Consider the following 10,420-nt stretch of genomic DNA (forward strand, 5'->3'; position numbering starts at 1 on the left):
GGTAAGTGGGGTTTTTTTGGTATGGCTACCCTGAGCACTTGTTTAGTACTTGTCCCCCACCTTTGTCCACTAAATGCCAGCAGTACCCCCACCCCCCCCTTTCCCATGGTGGTCATGACAGCCCACAATGTCGACAGACATTGTCACCGTCCCCTGGGAGACAAAGTCACCCTCAGGTGGGAACCACTGCTTTCAGTTAACAGAGTTTCTGATGTGTGTGTTGCGGGGTGGGGCGCAGTGGAGGCGTTGATGCCTGAATAACCTGTGAGGCTTTCTCTAACTGCGTACCCTCCATCCCAGTCCCTCCTCAAACCCCTCTCCTCCCCATGAAGATTCTGGAATTCCTGGAGGTGACAGTGGGCAACTACGGGGAAGTCCTGCTGGGGATTCAGAAACTACAACTCCACCTTCCCCTTTCAGTCATGACGTCGGTTCTGTTTCACTCAGGTAAGACTCTCCACAACTGGTTTTATTGTGTAAACTGAGGCTCCCTGGTTTGAAACTGCGACTTTTGACTTGGTAATCAATCACATCTAAACACCTAGGGAGTATCTGAGGTAAATTTTACGTCGATGAATATTTTACATGGTCTTCCTTTTTTTTTTTTTTAGAAACTGTTTATTTTCCATCAACCTTATTTCCATCCTGGTGAGAGTGTGCGGAAGACCAGCTTGAGACCCCTCAGTGGTTGTTCCTCCCCACTCCGTGGCCTGCGGGTGGCGGCTGCAGACCAGTCTTCAGTGGCAGGCTGAGCGCTCCGGTCTTCAGCAGGGAACTGAACGGGCACAGAGGGCACCTGCCCGCCTTCCGACCAGTCTGCCCCCTCGGGCTGAGCAGCGCTGAACTCGGGGGCGGGAGCCGTCCATTCACCCTGAAACTCCTCCTTGGGCACAGCCTTCTCAGCAGCGGCCTGCTCTTCCTTCTCAGTCTCTTCAGGGCCTCTGTAGAAGTAGAGATCAGGTGTGACCTCCCACGGGTGCTCGCGGGAGATGGTGCCGTGCATGCGCAGACCTTCCCGGGCCAGCGTCCACCACATCAGACCCACTGAGTGAGCCCCCTTGTAGCTGCAAGGGATGGCGATGTCCACGTGGCACAGAGGAGAGTCTGTGCTACACAGAGCGATGGTGGGCAGGTTAGCACAGGACGCCTCGGTGAGAGGCTGGGGGTCAGCCCTGGCGTCCACCAGAAGTCTTGGCTCCCAGAAGGCTGCCTGGCTCTGGTTAGTGAAGGGGCCGGGAGTGAAGCCTCCGGCAATGGGCAATGGGAGTGGCTCCAGTGGCAGCTGCGCACTTCAGCGCAGCCAGCTGGCCGGTGTTCCTGGACGAAATGACACTGACATCAGCGGGGTTTTCAATGGCAACGATGGCGCGAGCTGCCAGCAGGAGCTTCTCCCAGGTCCTCTTCGGATGTATGATGTAAATGCCATCACTTTTCCTTCTGTAGATGTCCTGTTCCATTTGAAAGTCAAGGTTGGTGCCACCTAAGTGGGTTCCTGCCGCAAGGAACTTGAGGACATCCTCCTCCTTCATTTGCAGGACATCAAGGCCTCCGGACATTGTGAAAGTTTCCCTTTAAGTTACGTGGGAACCGAGAACAACACCGTACGGGCCCTTGCCTTGGTAGCGCGGAAAAAGCATGGTCTTACTTTTTAATTCAAGGTGTTATAGTAATAAAAGTTATGGTGGAATATGTCAGATTCTACAGTCATTGGTCTGCAAAATCCAATGACACATTCTCCATAATTCTGCACCTTCAAAGAAACCGGAGGAAGCAAATAAAGAGATGTGAGAATTGTGCACTATTTGGGAAGACTACAAAGCGGGGGTAGTGGGAAAGTTCTCTCTGGGATCATTTCTGTGCTTCCTCAGCACAGGAAGTGCAGAGAGCAAATAAATGCTACTGCAACCTCTGATGAACTTCACCTTGTTTCTACTTGTGAGGGAAAAGGGAGTTCGTGTTTGTATTTCGTTGTTGGCTGACAGCAGGAGCATGTTGGGCAGCAACTGTTGAAGGTAACCTTGCCGTTTTGTGCACAGTGCTGAGCGCAGGGAGGCAGCTCTGCCCCTTATTTCTGGATTAGGGGTAGCTTTTAACAACCTGCTGTTTAGGGGAGTTTCTACCGCAGAAAAACTAAACCTTTGTTTCTTCTGCTCTTAAAAGTGTCCTTTCATAATAAATCTTTACACATTTGATTGCAGAACTCAGGACTTTCAATTCCCTAAGTAAATAATTAGAGATAATTCAATATTTACTGATAAGATTTACAGTCCTGCCCCTTAGAGCTTCTCAGGTGAGTGCCCTATAATTGAGCCCAAGTGAACAGCGCCATCAATTCTGATCCCACGTAAATTGAAATAGGAATTGGGGTGCCAGAGCAGATACAAGAGAACAAGAGCCCAGGAAAGGGCAATGTGTCCCTTAATCTTTATCCTGTGCTTCGCATCTGTGCTTCCTCTACCTATTTTCATGTCTAGAGAAGCCACGCCTCCCGCGGTGTGAAAGTCAGGACAGCACTTGTTTCTGAGTGGTCCACCTTAATCAGATAAGCTATTTTTGAGCCCATTGCAATAATAATGGAGAGAGGATGAGAGGATCTATGAACTCAGCATGCCTCCAGAAGAACCCTTGATTCTCTCCGCACCACTGCTGAAATAATAGCAATACACATTATCTAGGGCTCGACAGCCTAGTCAAACAGAAAGGGCAGCAACGCCTGTGCCAGTTATTACGTGGTAGTATTGAGACATCAGGGAAACTCTTAAAGAGCTTATTTGTTTTTCCACAGAATTTTATTCCTTGACACGTGTGGTACAGCTTTTGCTAACACTCAATGCCAGAACCCTTATGACTTGTTCTTCAAGGGGCATGGCTGCAAATAAGAAAAAAGCAAACTTACCAAGAGAGTGCTAACATGAAGAAAATTCCCTTGATTTGTACTTAAAGGCCTGGTAACAGAGATTAGGTTATTTTTAGCTCTGTAAATGATGCCTGGTTATACAATTTGCCTCTTTATAGCTATTAATAAGAAAAAACTCATAATTGGAGCCAGGCGCCAACATGAGTAAAGGCGTTTCTTGTTGAGCAGATTTTGTATGGAAAAAAAATGCTAGAAAGAATCCTCATGGAGAAATCTGGCCTTTAAAGAAATTTATTCTCTCTGGGTAATAAGATTGCTGGTTGGATTCTTTGTAAACCAGCAGCAGAGAAACACATGATTGGCATGACAGCTCTTGTTCACTGATTCTCATTTGAAAGGCATCTAAGAAAAACCATATCTCCAAGGGACCAGATGCCTCTGAACTTATTTCACAGTGTTTTCCTAGCCCATGCAACTAGCAAACCAAATTCATCCTCATCAGAAAGCATATGACCTATGTACAACTTGGTATGTCTATATGAAGTATGTGTATATACACTTATATACACATACGTATTTCCATACAGATGTGTACACAGTGTGTGTTTGCCAACTGAACTTTTCACCCAGTAAGAATCACCCCATTAATTACTTTGTCTTTCAGCCACCATACTGACTGCATTTGGGGCAGACCCAATCTTTATACAATGTCTTTCTTTAGCAACTTAAGAAGGAGTATTCCTGTAATTGAAGAAGAAAGAGAGAGAGAGAGGGAGGGAGAGAGAGATGTACAGAGGAAGGAATGGAGAAAAATAAAAACAGTGAAAGAGAAAGAAAAAAAGATGGAAAGAAAGAAGGAAAGGAAAAAAGATGAAGACTTAGGAGTATAGGTTCTAATTCTAACTTCACTATGGACACTCTGCCTCATTTCCTCACACATAAAAGGAGGTTGGTGATGCCCTTTTGACATACTTACCACAGAAGAGGATAAGATCAGGTAAGAGAGATGCTTTTAAAACTAAAAAAACACTCTTAAACTTAAATAGACCTCCGTGAAGAGTGGTGTACTTGCAAAAAAACCCCCTAAAACCAGAAAAGGTAGGCAGGGTAAAGCTTGCTCTTACATAAGCTTTATTCTCAATCCATCCTCAAATCTTGCCTAGAACCTCCATTCTTATACCACTCAAATGCACCTTTCAGAACTTCTGCAGTGATCTTTCTAAAATATTCATTTTATGATCCTTTTCCGCACATAAAATGCATTGCCTTTAACATAAACTATGTTGCATTCTTCATATGGCTCAATAGGCTTCTTAGGGTTGCCTCATACCTGATTTATCAGCTTCCCCTCGCTCCACCACTTCCCTTGAATTTGGTCTCCAGACATACCAGACAATTCTTAGTTCCCTGAACACATGGTGCATTGTTACCTCTGTGCAGATGCAAAATTTTCTTTCTGCTTGCATTGCCATTTTCCCCTGAATCTGCCTGGAAAACTAGTAACTGTCCCACACTCAACACCACCGATCTCCTCAGTGAAGCTTCTGTGTTCTAGACAAGCAGAATATTTACTCCTCCCTCGTGCCACCACTCTTGGTATTTGCTTATACTTTTCTATGCTTATTGTTTCCCTGTTTACATTCCTGTTTAGAATCCGGTGGTCTTGAAACCATAGAACATGTCTAATTTAACCTTGACACCAAGGTTTAACCTTGCACAGCGCCTGACACACAGAAGATGCTCGATGTTTGTTGAGAGAATGAATTATGTGATGAGGAAGGAAGCTCATTCTTAAGCTTTAGAGTATCTATCTGTTCTGGATTTCGTTCACATTATGATGAGATACTTTACATTATTTTCCACATACATCTTCCCTTCCTTATCCCCCAAAGCACTGAGCCATTGCTTTTTTTATTCCCCCCAGAAAATAACCTCTTGAGCTCTCATCTCCTCTTTTTTTTACAATCTCCAGTTTCCTGCAGAGGGTTAGCCAGGCCATACTTATCAAAGATTTCTATCACTTGCTAGAGAAAGGCAAGGCTCCCAGAACGCCAGAGAGAAAGAAAACAAGATGAGGAAGGCGGTAGGAGAAAGGAGAAGCTCCCGCACAAAGTGAGGTGGAGAATGAGGACCGAAGCAGGCATGATAACTACATCCATGGGCTGAGGACAGGATAGAAGTAATTTAGCCCAACATTACAGTGATAATGCTGTCTACTCTCTAATTAAGATAGTTATTATGTATGACCTTTAAACAACATCTTTAATCTAGTGAAGTTCTATTTACTCCTATAAATATAGACACTTAAAAACTACTACTTAAGAGAAAAACCACAGAAACTAGCCATCACAACCTTTCGCCTCTGCTTCTGAGGAATAAAACTATTTCCTTGGTTCAGTTAAACCAACACAGTAATCAAAAAGATCAAGTAATGTCTTCACATATTTATAGAACTAACCTGTCACCAAACCTGAGTCATTTCAAGGCCATATGAGTAATACAGTACAAAGACACCACACAAAAATATTTTAACCTCAAAGTTTAAGTACACCCTCCTGGTTTCTAAAACACTGTGTCTTTAATATATTTAATTTATACTGATTCTTTTAATAAAAGACCTCAAAGGTAGATATCTATGGTGTATATACATTTGATATCCATATCCCAAATATTTATCAAAGACTTAAAATCATCATAGTTCATAGACTCAGTAAACTACTTAACCTGGAAATGACCTTAGAAACCATTTGATCCAAACCTCTGATTCTAGACTAAAAAAGTGGAAGGAGAAAGTCATTGATTATCTTATCTAAAGTCATATTGGGTTGGCCAAAAAGTTTGTTTGTTTTTTTTTCATAAGATGGGCTCTAGTAGCGCTTAGTTGTCTTTAACTTCATTCAAAACAATCTTGTTAGATTGTATTGTGACAGCTGTCATATCAGAGTGCTTTAAAAAATTATCAAAATTGGTGAATTTTTTTGTAGCCATTTTAATATCGAAGACAGAAGAAGATAAGTGATATTTTGGTATATTATACTTTATTATTTCAAGAAAGGTAAAAGGACACTGAAATGCAAAAAAAAAAAAAAGATTTATGCAGTGTGTGGAGAAGGTGCTGTGACTGATCAAACATAACAAAAGTGGTTTGAAGTTTCATGGTGGAGATTTCTCACCGGACGATGCTCCACTGTTGGGTAGACCATTTGAAGATGACAGCCATGAAATTGAGATGTTAGTTGAGAACAATCAATGTTATACCACACAGGAGATAACCAACATACTCAAAATATCCAAATCAATAAAGTTATTGGTGAAAATGAAGAATTTGTTGTCTATTTTATGGGAAAAAAAAACACACAAACTTTTTGGCCAACCCAATACAAGGGGAGAAATAGGATAAAATTCAGATTTCCTGAATCCTAGGCCAGAATAGTCTCCCTTAAATCATGGGATCTACAGCAAAACACATTATGCTAAAAAATAAAACATGCATAGTTTACACGTACATGTATGTCAAGGTAAATGCTCACTGCTCTATAACATTAATTCAGTTGTGTTTAGCATAAAAATGAAAGACTAAAACTTTAACGGATTATTTTTAGATACAATCTCAATATACTTTTTGGTAACACAGGAATAACTTTTCAAGTTTACAAGTCTTTGAATTATAAAAAGGAAAAAAGTGAAGACATGTGTTAGATGACTTTTTAAGGCTTAGGGAACATAGCATCTCTAAAACCAAGGGTGTACTTCTTTTCTCTGACTAGGTTGGAAAGGGCTCCCTCCTGTGTTCCTTCAGTGTCTTAGATTCTTCTGCCTGAGAAACTGTCCCCCTTCTTAACAAACTCCCTCCACTCCTCTCCAGATAGGAGATCGGAGTCTTAAATATAAAACAGACCTCTGGTTACACAGCTCTCTGCATGCTGCATGTACTGAGGATAAATCAGAGCACACGTATGAAAAGCGAATCTTCGTATTTATTCCTGTCTTTGCTGTATTCAGCATGTGATTCATTACCTCCCCGTCCAGAGTACACAGTACAGTTGAAATTTAAGAAAGAGGAAGAGTACTTTCTTTTACAGACTTATGGCTACTTGAATATGTTATTTAATTGGTTTTTCAGTAGCTATACTGGGCCCAGCTCACTTTATTCCTTAATGTACCACTATCAATTAATCTATTAACTTCTTTAATGTGTTCATCCAGTTAATAAATCCTTTGGGAGACTCTAGTTCTCAAAAAGCAACATGTTAGTAGTGTGGGGAATGTAACAGAAGAAACTATTCCTGCCCTCAAGGAACTTACCCTATATTAGGAGATAAAAGATATGATCGCAAGTGAAATAAGACAATTTTCCTAAAGTGACATACAGAATGTCAGTAGAGTTCAGAGAAGGAAAATTCTTGCTTAGGCTTTGGAGATCAGGGAAGCCTGTGTATGAAATGTGGCATGTCACCTGGACTTGGAATAATGAATGAGCTCTCAATAGTTAGATATGGGACTTGGGAAAGAAAACTACAGACAAGAAAAAGGTAGAACTGGAAATGGAATCGATTTTGGACTTGCTGGAGTAAGAGCATGTATAGAGAAACCACTCAGAGATGAGGGGTAGGCTGGAGTCACTGCAGGGAGGCTGTAACAATGAAGCATAAGGCCGTACCAGGCTTCGCCTCCTTCGTGTATAGGAATCAAACACATGACCTTGGCTTTGTGTTCAGAATCAAGCTCTTCTAATCAGCTGCGCTACCAGGACCAGAAATGTAAAATGACAATGCAGAGGACAGTGATTCACAAATACGTGAACCGTAACACTCCACAGTGACATTTTGAATAGAGACCCTAATGGCTTATCTATTGATTTATCTGCTCTTAATTCGGCTTGGCTGTCACTTTTTTCAAGTGACATTTCCAAATCACATTCAAATACCAGTTATCTGCATTATGGAAACAGAACTGTGGAGCAGATAATCCAATTGTCATTTCTTTTAGTCTTTGAAACCCATTAAAATTAGAATTTAAAGAAGAGAATTCATTCTTCCCAATTCATTTTCTTCAGACCTATATTAAAACTAATGTGTTCTCCCTAATAAATATATCAGACTGTCTGATACTAAAGGTTTTTGTGCACAATCTGCAAAGGGAATGATCCACTATTGCTAATGGATGTCACATGCTTACTGTCACATTCATTTAATTACATTACTTTACCTTAATTAAATGGAACATGTTGATATGAGCGCCAGGACCAAGAAAAAAAAAAGTCACCTCCTAATCTCTGGCCCAGTTCCATCTGAATCCCACTGGGCTGTAACTCTGGTTTCATATCCGAGTTCACTACCTCTGTGAGATGGTGTTCTTCAACATGTTTCCTCATCCTCCTATAATCGTAGTAATTTAGAGTAACTATAATAATTTATCCTTTTAGTTCCCTGGTTATGCATATTTAACGTATTTTTTTAATTTGGCATTTTCTCATATCCTCCTTCACAATTCCATTAGATGGCTCCTCCATACCTCATCCTTCCCTGTCAGGGGACATTGAAGAGTGATCCTTATAAACAAAAGCTATAGGATGATTTTGGATTAATATCACTGATAAATGAAGAAGGAACATTTTAAAGAGATGAGTGAAGTTCATTATTTGTTTACGTTAAAATATTAGGCTAAGTTATCCAACATAATACAAGATACAAGAGGGTCTTCTACCAATGGTTATCACCTGCCACCATCAAAACATCCTGTTTTCTCTCTGAAACTGCTGGCAAAAATTGCTGCATGAAAAGAACTTCCGCTGCCTAGAAACAGCCTGGAACACCGGTGCCCTCTAATGGCTAGCGCTGCACAGTGCCTTGTGGTGGAGGATTCGTGAGTGTTGATGGGGAAGCTGCAGCTAAGACTCTGAGAGACCCAGGCTTGAGAAGCGATTTGCGTTGAGTTCAGTGGTGAGGGAAGGAAAAGAGCAAGTGGTACCAGTACCCTGGTATTCGTCAGAATAACCAGGTCCATTACTGTGACCAGGAAAACCAGTTATCAGATATGGGAGGTAGTATGTACTCTGGGGTAGCATGGAATAATTGGTTTGAGCAGACATACATATACATACACATAAATACATATATACATACATATATACATACATAGAGGGATTTATTTGAGATATTTTCAAAAAATATATTAAACTTTACAAGCATGAAAAGAAGTTTTTATTTTATACTTGAAGAGATGTGGGATATAATGGCACTCTGTAGTAAGTCTTAGAATAAACAAAAATGTGGATTTTTTTAAAGCTTGTTTTTTCAAACAGATTATATGATAGCAAGAAACAAGGCTGATCCCTCAGGTTTACCTTGAACACAACAATCATAGAAGATCAGTTTGCAGAAACATTCAGTGGACTCATCCGCTTTCCCAAGTGATCTTTCGATGTCAAACCATTTCCTTTTGAATAATCCATCAAGTTGAAATCCCCTTCCATTTTCTCTAGTCTTCAAGTGGAGTGATTCTCCCAGACCCATATTCATCAGGGCCTGTGTTTGTGATTCCAGCAGTTTTCCAAAACCACTCTTATTAAACTAAATACATGTTATCCTGCCTTTTTGAAAAATATGTGCTCTTACTCTGCAATTTTATTAGACAGGGATAGTTGACTGCATTCTAATTTTATAAGTGATCAGTTTATTAATGAATATTTTAATACAAAGCAGCTTTTTCTTCCCAAGGAAATGAATTTGCAGAATTTATTCACAGATAATTAGTTTACAGAAATAGAGGACCCTCCACCTCATCTGGATAGTTGGTTTGACAATAGCTTGAAATGGAGACCTGGACTCTTAACCCTTCCTTCTTCACACTGCTTTCCTCTATCTCAGTAATGGTATCCGCAGCCCAATCAGACATTCTGGGAATTGGGGGGTAACTTTCGGTCATTATATTGAAATTACAAATGGCATGTTAAAACTTCATAGCTCAGGAAGCACTGTGTGATATTGGATTGAGTTCAGAATTGATCTCATTATCATTTGCCTTGGGTTGTTTATTGGCATAATGACAGCCGTGCATTTATGCCAAAAGCATGAATAACAGAGCAGCTTCCTATAACCATCGTAATTATCATCTTATCTGGGAAAAAGGGCAGTGGAAGCAGAAGGGCCATGTCCGTAAAGATAGTATTAAATACATGCCTTAAGCATTGAGAACATTATCTGACATCAAGATTTAATGAATGCTAGTTGTTTCTGTTTTTGGAGGGGGGGATGAAGGGGTTTACATCTTTTCCCCTAACACTAGCACAAATTGTGAGCTAGACAAAATTTTAATCTTCTGAGCTAACTTTTCAATACCTAGTTAGAAAGAACCAGCACCCGTGTACCACCTGATACAATGTGGCTAATCTCAGAGTCATGGAACAGTCAATAAAACAAACAAACAACAACAACAACAACGGAGCTCAAAGTCTTTTCTTGCTTTTCGTAAAAAGCATGAAGGTGATCCAAATACTTAATCCGAGGCAACCTTATAAACGCCTCCTTCCTTCCTATTCACGTCTGTTATATTCTGCAACTG

The 10,420-nt window shown here is 40.7% G+C and overlaps 1 pseudogene; it reads right to left on the minus strand.

The window, feature by feature from the left end:
- Nucleotides 1-581: 581 nt before the first annotated feature.
- On the minus strand, nt 582-1,627 carry LOC112321443 (small ribosomal subunit protein uS2 pseudogene; annotated as a pseudogene).
- Nucleotides 1,628-10,420: the final 8,793 nt, after the last annotated feature.

This window comes from Desmodus rotundus, chromosome 13, assembly GCF_022682495.2.
Source record: "Desmodus rotundus isolate HL8 chromosome 13, HLdesRot8A.1, whole genome shotgun sequence".
In the NCBI taxonomy this organism is placed as follows: domain Eukaryota; kingdom Metazoa; phylum Chordata; class Mammalia; order Chiroptera; family Phyllostomidae; genus Desmodus; species Desmodus rotundus.